The sequence below is a fragment of the Stigmatopora nigra genome, chromosome 9 (genome assembly GCF_051989575.1).
Source record: "Stigmatopora nigra isolate UIUO_SnigA chromosome 9, RoL_Snig_1.1, whole genome shotgun sequence".
NCBI lineage: Eukaryota > Metazoa > Chordata > Actinopteri > Syngnathiformes > Syngnathidae > Stigmatopora > Stigmatopora nigra.
The window spans coordinates 13,717,585-13,735,769 of record NC_135516.1 but is presented as its reverse complement, the minus strand read 5'-3'; the positions used below and the strand labels follow the sequence as shown (position 1 = coordinate 13,735,769).

General features: G+C 36.5%; 1 long non-coding RNA gene across 1 annotated transcript; it reads right to left on the bottom strand.

Moving 5' to 3' along the window:
- Window positions 1–5,872: 5,872 nt before the first annotated feature.
- On the bottom strand, window positions 5,873–15,919 carry LOC144201190 (uncharacterized). The gene is made up of 3 exons (XR_013327289.1): window positions 15,814–15,919; window positions 11,672–11,786; window positions 5,873–5,958 (listed from the first exon to the last, which is right to left on the bottom strand). It is a non-coding gene; the product is annotated as an uncharacterized LOC144201190 (long non-coding RNA).
- Between the last annotated feature and the right edge of the window lie 2,266 nt (window positions 15,920–18,185).

Here is an 18,185-nt window from a genome sequence, read left to right as displayed (position 1 = left end):
TGTCATGTTGTGATGGTCCAAAACTCAGAATCAGGTAAATATTAGTTAGTGTCACTATATTAACTGGCCTAAATTTTGTCCCTGGAGTTATTTTCTCGCTTGAATTCCTTTTGGGGAATTCGGGGACGCTACTTCGGAGTCTGCCAGCTCAGCAAAGCCGAGTCGGTGTGAACATTTTTGCTCTCTCCTGTCAGTGCACACTGTGTGAATTACTACCGCTGGTACTACTGCGGTGGTTCCTCAAGCTGGTGGCTGTGAGACCTCCCAAGTCGTCTCCAAATAAATCCCCGGGATTATTTCAGTCCTATTTTTATAAATGGTAAATTGTCCATTTTTTGGGGGTTGGGGGGGTAGACCGTTTTTCATAGTGTTGTTTTAAACGTCTGTGGCTGAAACACTATCAAAAAAATAGGAAGGTAAAACAAAAATGAGCGATTACGTTTGCACGTGGAGGCCACACATGGTTTTCCGTTTTGGTCCAAAAACGGTACTTTGTAATTATTCAATAAGTTATTTGCGTGTTGAAATATTTGTATTATTTCAGGATGGTTATAAAGAGGGAGTTGAATTTTAATGGTTGACATTTAAAGGGAAGTGAGTTAACATGAGATATGTTGGACTAAAAAAAAAAAATTTGGAATATAATAGTCAAAATTGGGTGCTAACTTGTTTTTATGCATGAAATGGAAGAGATGTATTGAACGGTTCTACAAATATTTGTCACTGTTCAGTAGAGAAATTTGCTAAAACGCCGACAAAACGTCCCTTTTAAGAATGTAAGTAATATAAAAACTTTATAATTTGAAATTAGCATGCCAGGTTCTTCAGCTAACACAAACGCTAGCCTTAAAAAATTGCGATAACTCTCCGACGATAGCTAACGTTTGGAAATTCATCAGCAAAGTTCAAAGTTTAGCTTCCAAGTAGACAAGGTGGTGGGACATTTGGTCGCCGGTCTTTTGGTCGCCGGTCAAATGGTGACAGAGAGTTTACTGTTGAAACCAACTCTCAAAATTATATTCATGAGAGAGAGAGAGTTTGATATCTTAGAGAGAGAGTTTAATATCTAAGTACTGTTTAATATGTAAGTACTGTTTAATATGTAAGTACTGTTGAAAACAGTAGATATTTAGATATTAAACTTTCTTACGAATATAATTTTGAGAGCTGGTTTCAACAGAACTTAGATATTAAACAGTACTTAGATATTAAACAGCACTTAGATACTAAACAGTACTTAGATATTAAACTTCTCTCTTAGATATTAAACTCTCTCTCATAAAAATAATTTTGAGAGCTGGTTTCATCAGCAAACTCTCTGTCACCAAAAGACCGGCGACCAAATGTCCGGTCACGGTAGACAAATATGAAACGAAACAACTAACTTCAGTTCATTGACTGTCAAAATGCCTTGAATTCAATTTAGTAACGAAGCCCTTTTAGAGCATGAGATGCTAACCAGGCTTAGCATTCAATGTCTTGAGTATAATCTAAGAAACCTGGAAGTTCTCTACTTGTTATTCCTGGAAAGCCTACTCTGGATTCATGCACGCCATGTTAAACAAACAAAAAAAATCCCAAATAGCGCTAGCAACGTGCTAGCCGTTTGTTTGTTTTGCCGGTTATTAAACTTGTCATCCCACAGTGCTTTTAACAAAAGGGGGGGGGGGGGGTGACTTTCCAAATATGCCAAGGAGGACTACCACTACCACGACGACACGCCCCATCACGTTGAAGGATTGCATGGAAGTGACATGGCAATAAAAGGCCTGGGGTTTGAAAAGCAAACATCTCCGCTTAGAACAAATACAGGTGAGTTGCCATGTTCCCAACAGACCAATCCTTGAAAGAGGATGATGCACAAAAGCTTGGAAAAGAAATGTCGCTAGAGAGGCCTGGGAAAGGATCAGCTTTTTTTTCTTTTTTATCGGGGGACAATAGCGAGACTGGAAAGCATGAAACACCTGGCAGTCGCATGGAACTTCAAAAGGCTGTCATGGCTTTTACTTCATTTTTTTTGTTGTTTTTTGACATTATTTGAAAAATGATTTGCTCCCAAGCAACCCCCGTAAAGTCCAGATGTATAGTTTAATGTAGTAATTAGCTGCGTAGACTTAAGACACTATTTGCTTGATGTAAAACAGAAGCTTCAGAATATGATCCAAGCCTAAACCTCCATGTTACTGTGACTGGACGTTTGGTCGCCGGCCTTTTGGTTGCCAGTCAAATGGTGACAGAGAGTTTACTGTTGAAATCAGCTCTCAAAATTATATTAATGAAAGAGAGTTTAATATCTAAGAGAGAGTTGAATATCAAAGTACTGTTTAATATCCAAGTAGTGTTTAATATCTAAGTAGTGTTTAATATCTAAGTAGAGTTTAATATCTAAGTACTGTTTAATATCTAAGTACTGTTTCTTATCTAAGTACTGTTTAATATGTAAGTACTGTTTAATATCTAAGTAGTGTTTAATATCTAAGTAGTGTTTAATATCTAAGTAGTGTTTAATATCTAAGTAGTGTTTAATATCTAAGTACTGTTTCATATCTCAGTACTGTTTAATATCTTAGTACTGTTTAATATCTAAGTATTGTTTAATATCCAAGTACTGTTTAATATCTAAATACTGTTTAATATCTAAGTACTGTTTAATATCCAAGTACTGTTGACAACAGCTCTCAAAATTCTATTCATGAGTTTAATACCTAAATATCAACTGTTTTCAACAGTACTTAGATATTAAACTCTATCTCTCAGATATTAAAGATGTTGATTCCTATTTTTTTGCCACCCTCATACCATCCAACTACAGTAATCCCTCGAATATCGCAGTTAATATTGACCAAACATGGCCGTGATAATTGAAAAAAATCGCAAAGCATGATCACCTCTATTTTAACTAATTATTTTCTTCACTGGCAAGCAAGGCGGGAATGACTTCAGCATGGATTTTTACATCCTTATGAACTTTAAAAACATATTTTAAAAAATAATAGCAGAAAAAAATGGCAACAAAGTGAATTTACGACCAGTAAAGTCCCGATAACCGAGATAGTCTTATTGTGCATGGCAACAGCAACAAAACAACGCCAAATTCCTCGGCCTGGCCCACTTTATTTGAATTAGCCATCATGTAAAAAGCCACTGCGGCAGCTTGCAGATTGCAAACATCAGGCAAGGCCTCGCGGAGCCTGCCTGCATGCATGCATGCTAACCAGCCCCCCAAAAATAGGCCCGGCTATTTCTGCGCACGGGTTTGCGGGGGGAAACATGTGTTTGACATCAGCGTGGCTGTGCAGACGCCAACGCCGTTGTCCCCTTCCGACTTCAACGCCAATCACATAATTACAGATCAATCCATCAACAAAGATACAGCTTTTGGACACTTTGTGGTGGACATAGTGGAAGACAGAAAGCAATAAGTGGCTTTGTTCACCCACTCTAATCAATACCAGGGATCATACTTTACAATTTTTTTATAAAAAGTGCAAATTACTTGAAAAAATGGAGTATTTTTCAAGGAATTAGGAATTTTAGGAGTACATAAATAGTGGAAAACACATTTTTTTGCATGTTTTTCACAGAAAATCTTGCTAAATGACAACTAAGTCTAACTTTAGCATTTTTTTTATCTAATTAAATACTTTTTTTACACTTATAGGGTACTCTAATTACATTTCACTTATCTTATTTTAACATTTTCAAAACTTGAGTTGTGTCTTTGATTTCCACCTGTATACTTAAATTCTACTTCTTTTTCTACTTTACTGTACTTGCCTTCCACATATTTGACCATAACAATTATTTTTCACCGCTATTATTGTGTTTTTGACATACCGAACATTTCACTTATCTTATCTTAACATTCTCAAAACCTGTTGTGTCTTTGATTTCTACCTGTATACTTAAATTCTACTTCTTTTTCTACTTTACTGTACTTGCCTTCCACATATTTGACCATAACAATTATTTTTCACCGCTATTATCGTGTTTTTGACATACCGAACATTTCACTTATCTTATCTTAACATTCTCAAAACCTGTTGTGTCTTTGATTTCTACCAGTATACTTAAATTATACTTCTTTTTCCACTATACTGTACTTACTATCCCCAAAATTGACCCTAACATTTAATTATTATCGTGTTTTTGACATACCGAACATTACACTTATCTTATCTTAACATTCTCAAAACCTGTTGTGTCTTTGATTTCTACCTATATACTTAAATTCTACTTCTTTTTCTACTTTACTGTACTTGCCTTCCACATATTTGACCATAACATTTATTTTTTACCGCTTTTGACTTACCAAACGTTTCACTTATCTTATCTTAACATTCTCAAAACCTGTTGTGTCTTTGATTTCTACTTATATACTTAAATTCTACTTCTTTTCCTACTTTACTATACTTACTATCCCCAAAATTGACCATAACATTTAGTTTTTAACGTGTTTTTGACATACCAAACATCCAATTATATTTTGATAAACGGCTTACAACAAAAAAAGGTCAAAAGGTCAAATCCCATCTAAACAGCGGCCTTACTTTTTAATCCATTTTCTACATTTGCCTTTTTCAGCATCTCAAAAACAGAAGCGTGCTAATGTCATTCAAAAACGGCTTTTTGTGACCCCCTAAATTGTAAGCGGGTCTGCAAAGTAGCAGAGCAACCCAACAAGCCTCAAGACCACCCCACCGCCAACCCAACCCCCCCAACTGGAAGCCCACCACTTTGACAAACCATGAGTGTTTACCCAATCAGCTTGCGGGGAAGCCGCCGGCTCTCTAATTTTCCAGCCTGCAGCCATATGGCGCTTTGGTGCCTGCCGTAAGCGCTCGCAGATGAGCCCCAAATAAGACGTTTGGGGTGCGCATCCTCTACACTTGAGGGAGGGGTGGCCAGTTGACTTTGTGCTGGTTAGAATAACCTAAGTACAGATTATTCCCCCCATGTAATTTGCAGTGGGGTCAGGGGATGCCGAATATAGAAATGTAACCACATGAAGACAAGCAGACCCCAAAATAGCAGGTTTGACGTTTTGCCTTTAGAGGTGGGGTCTTTTTTAAAAAAAAATGGGAGGGGGGGTCAAGCGGTTTTTGTAGGAAGGCCACACATGTCAAGCACATTTTAGACAATAAGCCAATGCGTATTTGTGTTCATCTGGGCCAGGGGTGAAGAACAAGTTAGACCAAACTATGGCACGCGGGCCACATATGGACCCGTTAGGTTTTTTAATCCGGTCCGCCGACGTTGACCAATATTTTTTTATTTTTTATTTATTTTTTATCTTCAAGGTGGCGCCGTAATGTGGAAGCCAGTAGCAGTAGCTGTGTCCACTCTTATTTGTTTTTCGTGTTTTACCGCCCTTCTATCTTTTTTTAAATGGTATTTTAATATTTTTTAATACATTTCTTTTTATTTTACTTTGTGTACTTTATACTTTTGACTTGAATGATGAGTGATTAGTATGTTAATAATTTAGTCTTTTTTTCTGTTTATGTTTCATATGTACTGTTAACGGATGCACTTTTTTATATGTTATCGTATCATGTGCTAACCCGACACATCTGTCATTTTTTTAAAGTCAATATGGCCCCCGGGCCCAAAAACTTTGCTCACCCTTGAGTTAGATGCAAAGAACCAACTTTTTAAACTGTCAGGGTCACAAAATATACCAAATTATTATAATTAAAAAAAAATGTAATACTGAGTGTGTTTTAACAGAGAATCAAAATAATATAAAGGTGAAATGAGGCAAAAAGCCGCATTTATTTTGCCCAGAAGCCACATGTGGTTCGAAAGCCACGTGTTTCCCATCCCCTTGATCCCAGTGAAACATATTTTTAATTTCTTTTTTTTTTCTCACCAGGTCTGGCGGCAGCTTCACAGGAATTGTTGTGCAGGTGTGGTTGTCGTTTCCAGAGCCAAGAGAACTGTTACACGCCATGTCTGCTGCAATTATACAAATATACAGACATATTTCTCAATGTGTAATTACTAGCTTGTATTCTGACTGGCTTGCATTGCATTTGAAAATTGTGCAATGGGATTAAAACGCTTAACATCGTCATTTATGTTTTTATTCATTCACTTTGTAAGGCCTTTCATTAAAATTAATTGATTCAATTGTACATTTTAGTCAGTTTTTACTATTCATTTTACACTTGTAATACCCCCTCCCTTCATGTTTTCTATTTTATTACCCCTTTCTTGCGAAACAAAGCTGTGGTTGGGTTGCCAGATGGTAGATAATAACTGCCTTTTAAATGTAAAATGTATATATACAACTTCACCTAAGTAGAAATAGTCAAGCATTTCTTAGAATTAGTGTATTAAAAGTGTCTACGTTGTTATTAAATCATATCCTTTACAATTTTTAAGTGTGTATGGTGTTTTAAAGGTTTTAATTCCCTTGACAGGCTGTAAAAATGTGTGAAAAAGAGATTAAGGCGGAGGTTTTTAAGGATTTGTACTCACTAACTATGACAGTAACACAAAAAATGCCCATAAAAACTGTTAAGAAACACTTTGACCTTTTTAGCGTTGTTAGTATTCTTTTATATATGTCATATGTCATAGTTTTAGAGCAGGGGTGGGTAAAGTTTTGGGCCGGGGGGGACATATTGGCTTTAAAAATTTGACAGATGGGACGGGTCATCACAAGATATGATAACATATAAAAAAGGGCATCCGTTAACAGTACATATGAAATATAAATAGAAAAAATGGACTGAAGTATTAACATACTCATCACTTATCATTAAAGTCAAAAGTATAAAGTAAAGTAAGTAAAGGAATTTTATTAAGAAATATTAAAATGTCTTTTAAAAAAAGAGATTGACAAGCTGTAAAACATGAAAAACTAATAAGAGTGGACAGAGCTACTGCCAATGGCTTCCGCGGGACGGCGCCATCTTGGGGAAAAAATACAAAAATAGCATTATTTGGACGCCAGTGGGCCGGATTTTAAAAGCCTAACGGGCCGCATCTGGCCCGCGGGCCGTAGTTTGGTTTTTATAGGCTAATAATGACTGCATAGTTTCCATTTTATTTTATGAAATCCTTCCGGCAATGTAATATGAAGGACTTAAAGGTAACATTATTATGACGACTCATAAACACATAGATAGTTATTTTAATAAAGTATTTACATTTATCAAGAGTACAAATGAAGTGTCCCAGGATGTACTTCCTGCTTTGTAATGTTATCACAAGTCCGTATCAGGACACACATGGAAGGATTGTGAGTGTAAATGGTTGTACTGTTAATGATTGACAGGCAACAGGAAAGACGGCTTAGGGTTGTCCACAAGTGAGGAAATCCCACTCCAAGAACCCGTGTTGATCATTCAAAGAATTGATAATACTACGTGGAACCTGTTAACACTAATCTGTACTCCTCATTTATTGCTTAATGTTGACCTCGTTGACACAAAGTATGAAGAATTGCACTCTTGCCTGGTGCTCCGTGTCACGTTGTCAGGTGAGTTAAAAAAATGAATTAAAAAAATAAATCAATAAAAATAAAACATGCGTGACCGGACGTTTGGTCGCCGGACGTTTGGTCGGGAGGACGTTTGGTCACCGGACGTTTGGTCGCCTGACGTTTGGTCGCCTGACGTTTGGTCGCCTGACGTTTGGTCGCCTGACGTTTGGTCGCCTGACGTTTGGTCGCCTGACGTTTGGTCGCCTGACGTTTGGTCGCCTGACGTTTGGTCGCCGGACGTTTGGTCGCCGGGCGTTTGGTAGTCGGACGTTTGGTCGCCGGACGTTTGGTCGCCGGACGTTTGGTCGCCGGACGTTTGGTCGCCGGTCTTTTGGTCGCCGGTCTTTTGGTCACCGGTCTTTTGGTCGCCGGTTGACAGTACTTAGATATTAAACAGTACTTAGATATTGAACAGTACTTAGATATTGAACAGTACTTAGATATTAAACAGTACTTAGATATTGAACAGTACTTAGATATTGAACAGTACTTAGATATTAAACAGTACTTAGATATTAAACAGTACTTAGATATTAAAGAGTACTTAGATGTTAAACGGTAATTAAATATTAGACAGTACTTAAGTATTAAACTACTTAGATATTAAATATTACTTCGATATTAAACTCTGTCTTAGACCTTAAACTCTCATGAATATAATTTTGACCATTGATGGCGATAAACGTCCAATCCTCAGTAAACATACATAAACCGAATTGAGGCATACTTGCACACACCCCACGGGACAGGTGAAGCTCCAACACCCCCTCGGGGGCGGTTCTCCTTTTACTCCTTCCTTCGCCTGCTTTGATCCGTCACCCCTCCGACCCCGAAACGACATTCAGCCGCCACTTTGAATCCAAGCCGAGCTAATCTGGGTGATTTTTATCCTTACTCTTGGAAACCAAAATCCTCTCCTAAGGTCAAAAAGCCCAAAAAAAATGATCCTAATGAGGATTACTCAGTGGCGCCACCTGCTTTCGCATCTACAGGTTGCCCGAAGGGCGCCGCCCCCTTGGGCATCAAGCTTTTGAGCAGACGCCGCCGTGCTGGTCTGGTTTTTTAAACATTGACCTATGCGGTTGAATTTAGCGCCCTCTAAAACGCCAATTAAATTTGCCATGGCCAAATATATCAAGCAATTTCAAGTTATGACTCATATTTGGCTGCTTTTGAGCAGCAGCCGCAGTTTGTGCTAAAGTATTTTCAAGTGGAATAAAAATACAAACAAAAAAATAAACGAGTCTTAGCATGACAGCTAAACAAATGGCCGTTCTTGTTTTTGGGTGATTTAATGTCCGTTTTGTAAGCATTTTCTTTTTATACCACACAGTGTAGTCATTATTCTGACAGGTTTTCACTAAAAACAACCCGGTTATATTTTTGGGGCATGAGAAATGTAGGAAAATTGAGAATTATATAATGTACAATAGCTTGAAGTGCGATGCATTATCTTGCTAGCTCAAACTTGGGTTTTATTTTATGTGAAAAGTGATTTTTTTTTTAAATATTTGACCCAAATTTGGAATAATTAGGTACATATTTGAGTATGTATATTGAGGTAAATATAACGGGGGTGATCCTACTTTGTGGTTTTTCGTTTATTGTCTGGTTTACATTAACTGCGATATTTGAGGGATTACTGTAATCAGTTTTTTTGGACTATAGGTAATTTTTTTGTAGATTTTTTTTTAATGAATGGATTAAAAGAAGTGGATTAAAATCCCTGAATATTTAGTTTTTATAGATCTAAAACAATGTTTATTGGAGCTTTTTTGTCATATTTTTAGATTTTACAAAACAATTTTTGAACTAAAAACACAGAAAAAATGGAATAAAAAATTGCAATGATTGATTTAAAAGGGGGAAAATCAGCAAATTTAATATACATCTATACTCTTCAATTTAATTTGATCCAAAAACAGAAAGTCATTACTCATCATTTACTTTCCCGGGCCACACAAAATGATGCGGCGGACCAGATTTGGCCCCCGAGCCGCCACTTTGACAGAGGTCTATTTTGTCAGTCGTTCCCTATTTTCTATAAAACCAACGTACAAGGTTTGTCCTTAATTCCTAATCATGTATAACAAAAAAACTCCCTCAAAACTGCATCTTATACCCCAGTGCGACTTATACTCTGAAAAATATTATTTGCATTATATTGAACATACTTTACCTTATTGAAATCCTCTTTTCAACAAACGTGTATTTGCTCCACTGATTTATGTTTGGGTTTTTTCTGCAAATTTTCACATCCTCACTTTTATGTTTTATAACTCTAAACAAAATGAACAAACACAAAAAAACTGTCCATTTTAGCCAGTCATTTCCTAATCATCTAAACCCAAGTTAGTGATGGCTCCAATTAAAATAGGATGGAGTTTATCAAAGTAGGCGTTTTCGCCTGATTAAATTATCCAAATGTGTTAATTGTTCTTTACTAATCGCCCTCCGCCCCTCCCTTAATCGCCCATTAACCTCCTACGTCCACATTTTCCACGTCCGCCATACTTTGAACAACTTGCAAGTCGACATTTCATATGGAGAAAGGGAAAAATAATAATAGCAGCATTCCAGAGGGGCTGTAATTTTGTTCCGGCGGCTAAACCGTGTCCATTATGGTCAGGGTCAAGGAACACATCCCAGCCCCGTCATCAGGGGCAACGCGGTTGGCCACATCTGAGACGCCTGTCGCGGCCAGTGGAAAGACGCGGCGTGTTAGCGTAGCATTCAGCCAGTCGTGAGCCACAGGCCCCCGGCCCGGCTCCATTTGGTGACCCCCCTCCCGACCACGCCGCGTTCTAATTTAGGCCCACATGTCCCCATTGACATATCCAGCCTTCTTTGCAATTGACACCATCTGATACAATGGCTAAAGGGTCTGCACGCTACTGCAAAAAGACAACATTGGCGGGAGGACCAGGTCTAGGGTTTGCTTTTGGGGGGTCACCTTCGGGTTAAGATCGGGTTTGTTCGTTTTCTGAGATGTTTAATAACTAAGTACTGTTTAATATCTAAGTAGTATTTAATATCTAAGTAGTGTTTAATATCTAAGTAGTGTTTAATATCTAAGTACTGTTTAATATCTAAGTACTGTTTAATATCTAAGTACAGTTTAATATCTAAGTACTGTTTAATATCTAAGTACTGTTTAATATATAAGTACTGTTTAATATCTAAGTACTGTTTAACATCTAAGTACTTTCTAATATCTAAGTACTGTCTAATATCCAAGTACTGTCTAATATCCAAGTACTGTTTAATATCTAAGTACTGTTTAATATCCAAGTACTGTTTAATATCTAAGTACTGTTTAATATCTAAGTACTGTTTAATATCTAAGTACTGTTTGATATCTAAGTACTGTTTGATATCTAAGTACTGTTTCATATCTAAGTACTGTTTAATATCTAAGTACTGTTTAATATCTAAGTACTGTTTAATATCTAAGTACTGTTTAATATCTAAGTACTGTTTAATATCTAAGTACTGTTTAATATCTAAGTACTGTTTAATATCTAAGTACTGATGAAACCAGCTCCCAAAATTATATTCATGAGAGATTTTAATATCTAAATATTTACTGTTTTCAACAGTAATTAGATATTAAACTCTCTCTTAGATATTAAACTCTCTCATGAATATAATTTTGAGATTAGTTTCAACAGTAAACTGTCACCAAAAGACCGGCGACCAAACGTTTGGGCGACCAAACGTCCGGGAAACCAAACATCCGGGCGACCAAACGTCCGGGAAACCAAACATCCGGGCGACCAAACGTCCGGGCGACCAAACATCCCAGCACCAGTTAAATTCGCCTAGCTAACAACAAGAATGGACCAATAACAATATAGTTCATAACCAAAGCTGAGGGCAAACAAGGATAGCCTGCGGGTACCTTTGGGGTGTCATGCTAAGGGTTCCATTGTTTAGCATTGGGGAGGAATGCCAGGCCTTCACACCTAGACACTCTCACCGCAGCAAATTAGGGTGGAGTTGGCGGGTTATGAAAAAAATGGATGTCAAAGAGCGATTGACAGGACCTTCACGATTGGATGTGTCTTGTGACAGACGTGATAGACGACAGTCCCAACCATCACACCTCACCTGGGAATGTCTGTCATAAAAGCACAGACGCGAGAGGTATCCCGGAGTCGTCCGGCGACTGTGACTCACCGCAGGGTGTGTTTGGATTTGGGCTATCAGATCCAGACGACACGCATGGAAGTCGTTGTTGTGTTTTTTGCGCTTTTGATCCGATGTTGATTTGTACCGGCATTGCATTCCACGTCTAGTTGGAAAAAGTTGAACTTTATTGTGATGACCTGGATATTTATCAGATCCAAAAATAGAGACTTTAAGATACTAGATAACAAATACAGCTTCTCTATTTAGTGGGAGGAAGTAATTAGGCAGTAGGTGACTACGGAGAATTTAGAATAGAATACGTAGATTACATGGTTGCAGGAGAAACTGACTAATTGAGATAAGGAAAGCGTGAGTTGGTTAATTTGGGAAAAACAATTACTTCAACACTGACACGGACAAAAAAACTATTTGAAAATGATATTTGTGTATAATGGGGAGTGAGGAAAGGTCGCTGCTCGGTCGCCATGCCGAAAACTCAAATGTTAGCAACTACTTTTTAACTATGCCACGAGTCACCTCCGAGCTTTGTGTTTTTCTACATCTTTTTTCTCTCTGGCAACCCCCAAATGGGTGCTCGGACATTTGGTCGCTGGACTTTTGGTCAAAATTATATTCATGAGAGAGAGTTTAATATCTAAGAGAGAGAGTTTAATATCTAAGTACTGTTTAATATCTAAGCAGTGTTGAATATCTAAGTATTGTTGAATATCTAAGTAGTGTTGAATATCTAAGTAGTGTTTAATATCTAAGAACTGTTTAATATCCAAGTACTGTTTAATATCTAAGTACTGTTTCACATCTAAGTACTGTTTCATATCTAAGTCCTGTTTAATATCTAAGTACTGTTTAATATCTAAGTACTGTTTAATATCTAAGTACTGTTTAACATTTAAGTACTGTTTAAAATCTAAGTACTGTTGAAACCAGCTCTCAAAATTATATTCATGAGAGAGTTTAATATCTAAGAGAGAGACTTTAATATCTAAGTACTGTTTAATATCTAAGTACATTTGACCGGCGTCCAGACATCCGGCAACCAAACGTCCGGTCCCACCCAAATGTAACTCTTGTCCTCAATAATAACAAAAAAAAATCAGGCATTTGTCCAACATACTTTGGTAACCAGGTCACATGTATGGCAAACCCGACTGTCACATACAGTTCAAGGTCATCTTTGTCCCCACCCACCACTCACATTTCCCCCTCCCCTTCCCCCTCCCCATAACGCTTTACCTCATTCATTCCCAAACTCCGGTGTGTCCAAACGGGTCCCACAATGGCTGGCTATCGCACAGAAAGTGCTTTTCAATGGCAATTTGTTCATTGTCACACAAGATGGAACGAGGGCCATATTGGAGCCCCCCCCCTATCCCGGGGGCCAATGTTTACTCACCAGGACAAACCCAGCCATTGAACGCCCCCCTCTGACCCCCCCGGCGAGCTGTGAATGAGCCCCTTTTTTTGTAAATGCACATCAAAACAACCTCAAGCAAACGCAGGGATGCATTCCTCGGCCCGTTTAATGCGAAGGCAAACAAACCACCACTTCAATAAAATACCTCTCGAGTAGGAATTGCATAAGTTCGTCCGGCCGGCCGGCGGAGGGTGAACGAAGGTAGTTCTTATGTTTACACGTTGGAAAAGAAGGAGGGGGGGGGGGGGGGGGGGGGGGGGCGTCTATCACGTTGACAGGTTAACAGCGGATATCCATGCGAGGAGCAACAAAAAAGCCACATGGAGGAGAGGCTATCAATCACAATGAAAGATGTTCAAAGCCAATTGGACTTTGGCTAAGAAAGAACAAGACAAATAGACAATCATGTCATAACATGAATGTTAACCTGTCATAAGTGTGTAGAACTATATTTGGTCATTCTAATAAAACATATTATAGTTCTGGGATTGAGAGTAGTGGAGTTTTTATGTTATGCCCGTGCCTAAATGGTTTTTTTACGGTTTACTCTAGGGATGGGCAAACTACGGCCCGCGGGCCATATATGGCCCGTTCAGGTTTTTAATCCGGCCCACCGACGTTGTCCAAATAATGTTTTTTATCTGTTTTACCCCAAGATGGCGCCGTTATGTGGAAGTCAGTGGCAGTAGCTGTGTCCACTCTTATTTGTTTTTCGTTTTTTACAGCCCGTCTTTTTTTTAAATGACATTTTAATATTTCTTAATACATTCCTTTACTTACTTTACTTTGTACTTTATACTTTAATGATGAGTGATAAGTATGTTAATACTTTAGACCTTTTTTATCTGTTTATGTTTCATATGTATTGTTAACGGATGCACTTTTTTATATGTTATCGTATCTTGTACTAACCCGGCACATCTATAAAATTTTTAAATCCAATATGGCCCCCGGGCCCAAAAGTTTGCCCAATCCTGGTTTACCCTAACATTTAAACAAAAAAAAAAACATGCTACGCTAGCTGGTTAAACATCCAAAATTGCCCTTAAACAATTGACTGGCAAACAAAATTTACAAAATGGATGGTTGAGGCTCCAGCACCCCCAAGACCCAAGTGAAGATAAGTAAAAAAAATTAGTAATAACAAACTAAATGGAATAAATGAATAAAAGCAAATATATGTTACTTTTACGTCTTTAATAACAATCTTATGTTGTTTTTTTGTGTAAAAAAATCCATTAAAGGGTTAAAGAAAGCTAATAAATAAGCTTTATTTTAATTTCCTGGCCTCCACAGTACAAAAATATAGGTAAAAAATATATATATGTATATATTTATTGTATTTACTTAAACGTTGTTTAGATAGGTAAAAAAAAAATCTTTATATACGAGACCCACGGGAGAAGCTGTTCAAGCAACACGCTATGAAAAGTCATAAATTACTCTACGTTGGAATTGCATAATGGCGCGCTCTGCAATGTTTGCACACACAAACGCCGAAAATAAATTTTCTTTTATCGCACCATCGTAAAACGAAACTTTTGAACTTGACTATGTTAACCTCGCCTTCAACCCTGGAATTCACATTCCTAGAAAAATACCCAGTAAAAAAAATACACCAAAAAACAAGTATGACTTCAATATTAAAATGAGTGATTCCATCAAGAAATCAATATTAAGTTGACGACGGTATGGAAATCTGACATAAAAAAAACTGTGAACAGCTATCAAAACACCAAAAGGACTATTTTTTGCACAAAAAAAGAGAAAATGTCAAGTCCCCTCAAGCCGCAAAAACCCCTTCCCATTGCAAATATACACGGAAGGATAACTTGTAACCGTGTAATTACACAATGGACCGAATGGGGAAAAAAGTTTATTTTGGTGTCTGTAAATGTTTGACTTCTGTGGGGTGGGTTGAGGGGGTCATTTCACAATAAAAGTTTTTTAACAACTTCATTGTCCACTGGCGGATTTTACGAGTCAAAAATTGTTCCCAGTTGGCGCCTGAGCATAAAAAAAGTTTTGTGCCAGTGCTTTTCTGTTATGACAGGTACAAAAATGTAATATATTTTAACCCATTCACTGCCTTTGCCATTAACAAATTTGATCAAAAAGTGTCTATGTTTTTTTTTGCTGTTTTGTCAGTTTTGCAAGACTCTAAAAAAATAAGTCTTAATAAGAGTGAGGTTGCCAGGTCCGTGACGGGACGTTTGGTCGCCGGTCTTTTGGTCGCCGGTTAAATGTACTCAGATATTAAAAAGTACTTAGATACTAAACAGTACTTAGATATTAAACAGTACTTAGATATTAAACAGTACTTAGATATTAAACAGTATTTAGATACTAAACAGTACTTAGATATTAAACAGTACTCAGATATTAAACAGTACTTAGATATTAAACAGTATTTAGATACTAAACAGTACTTAGATATTAAACAGTACTCTGATATTAAACAGTACTCAGATATTAAACAGTACTCAAATATTAAACAGTACTTAGATATTAAACAGTATTTAGATACCAAAACAGTATTTAGATGCCAAAACAGTACTTAGATATTAAACAGTACTTAGATATTAAACAGTACTTAGATGTTAAACAGTACTTAGATGTTAAACAGTACTCAGATATTAAACAGTACTTAAGATATTAAACAGTACTTAAGATATTAAACAGTACTTAGATATTAAACTCTCTCTAAACTCGTATCACATTTTGGGGATTCTAACCTTCAATCTCGGGCTCTTACCTTTTAATCCTGGTCTCCCCGTGCTTGTGTGGGTTTTCTCCAGGGACACTAGTTCTGCCGCCAGTCCATAATAAACTGGGATTGGCTCCAGCAGTCTTCTACCCCTAGAAAAAAGCAGTAGAAATGATGAATAAATGACTAACTTCTGCCTAAGTATAAATTCCCAATGACATGTTTGAGTGCCATTGATGGCCTGAAAAACACTTCAAGTGGGACATCTTGTAAAAACGGGACATTTCAAAGACTTCTAATTGAAGATTTCGCTGCTGGCTAAAGAACAAGTCTTCACATGGTCGAAATTATTAGTGCAAAAAAAAGTCATCACAGACTTCTAGAGAGAAGTAATTGCCAACTTCTTTTTTGCCCAGACTTGTCCCCGCCAATTTTTTTTCACAATTGCGCGACATTTCGTTGTTTTAGGATGCTTTTTGACTCATTGGCACTGGCTAGATTTTGCCCCCAGGGAATATGTACGTACGTACAGTTTGTTCGGCAAACTACACAAGATTCTGCCACGTGTATTTGGCATCAGCAAATAAATTTCGTTATGGTGAGAGCTACACGTGAGTTGCAAAAGGTGCCATGGTAACGGGGCACACCTTGACTTGGTTAAGGGTTCGCTGAGTCATGATAGGTGGGAAAATGTTTCAAAAAATACAATACGGGGAGAAAAAAAGCTTTTAAATGAAAGATATTGGCAGTACAAGAATATGTTAGACATGAATTGTATTATTAAAAAGCAAATAAAATATAATGTTTTGGCATACTATGCAGTTAGACAATGGCGTTCATAAGCTGAAATTGTTCATAAGTTGAAATTGTGCATAAGTTGAAATTGTTCATAAGTTGAAGTTGTTCATAAGTTGAAGTTGTTCATAAGTTGAAATTGTTCATAAGTTGAAATTGTTCATAAGTTGAAGTTGTTCATAAGTTGAAATTGTTCATAAGTTGAAATTGTTCATAAGTTGAAGTTGTTCATAAGTTGAAGTTGTTCATAAGTTGAAGTTGTTCATAAGTTGAAATTGTTCATAAATTGAAATTGTTCATAAATTGAAATTGTTCATAAGTTGAAATTGTTCATAAGTTGAAATTGCTCATAAGTTGAAATTGTTCACAAGTTGAAATTGTTCATAAGTTGAAGTTGTTCATAAGTTGAAATTGTTCAGAAGTTGAATTTGTTCATAAGTTGAAACAGTTCATAAATTGAAATTGGTCATAAATGGAATTTGTTCATAAGTTGAAGTTGTTCATAAGTTGAAATTGTTCATAAGTTGAAATTGTTCATACATTGAAATTGTTCATAAGTTGAAATTGTTCATAAGTTGAAATTGGTCATAAATTGAATTTGTTCATAAGTTGAAGTTGTTCATAAGTTGAAATTGTTCATAAGTTGAAATTGTTCATACATTGAAATTGTTCATAAGTTGAAATTGTTCATAAGTTGAAATTGGTCATAAATTGAATTTGTTCATAAGTTGAAGTTGTTCATAAGTTGAAATTGTTCATAAGTTGAAATTGTTCATACATTGAAATTGTTCATAAGTTGAAATTGTTCATACGTTGAAATTGTTTAAATTGAAGTTGATTCAGTGCTATATTTTGTATTATAATTTATGTTTAAGGCCTATATAAGTATATTGAAGGTTTATAAAAGTGTATTTGTATGTTTAAGGCTTGTGTGAATAACCAGTATTGGTTTTTACTGAAAAAAACATCCACATGGTTTTGGATGTACTGGAAGTACCGGTTATATCAGATAAAGTACACAAACATGAATGATTTCCATGAAAAAAAAACCCAAATCTTGAGTATTTCTACTGCCACGCTACAAATTGCTCTTGCTACGCTATTATAGCTCCTCCCCATCCTTTTTTTAGCATGTGGGGGTATAAATCAATCAACGGAACTTTTATTTGTACAGTGCTTTTGATCCGCAAAAAAATACCACAAAGTGCAAAGCACCAAAATAGGACTAATAAAATATGTACGTTTGCGTACTTACATGCGCACACCTGTAATCACACCCACATGCGCACATATTTTAGAGAAAGGGTGTCAGACACGGGCCGCGATAACGTCAAATCCATTTCATGTGGGCCGGACCATTTTAGATGTAATATTTAGTTGTTTTTTTTAAATAAATGGATTAAAAGAACTGGTTTAAAAGCCCTGAATATTCTGTTTTTATAGATCTAAAACAATGTTTATTTTAGCTTTTTTAAAAATATATTTTTAGATTTTATAAAATGATTTTTGAACTAAAAACACAGAAAAAATGGATTATTTAAATACATTTATTAAAAGAACTGGATTAAAAGCCCTGAATATTCAGTTTTTTATAGATCTAAAACAATGTTTATTTGAGCATTTTT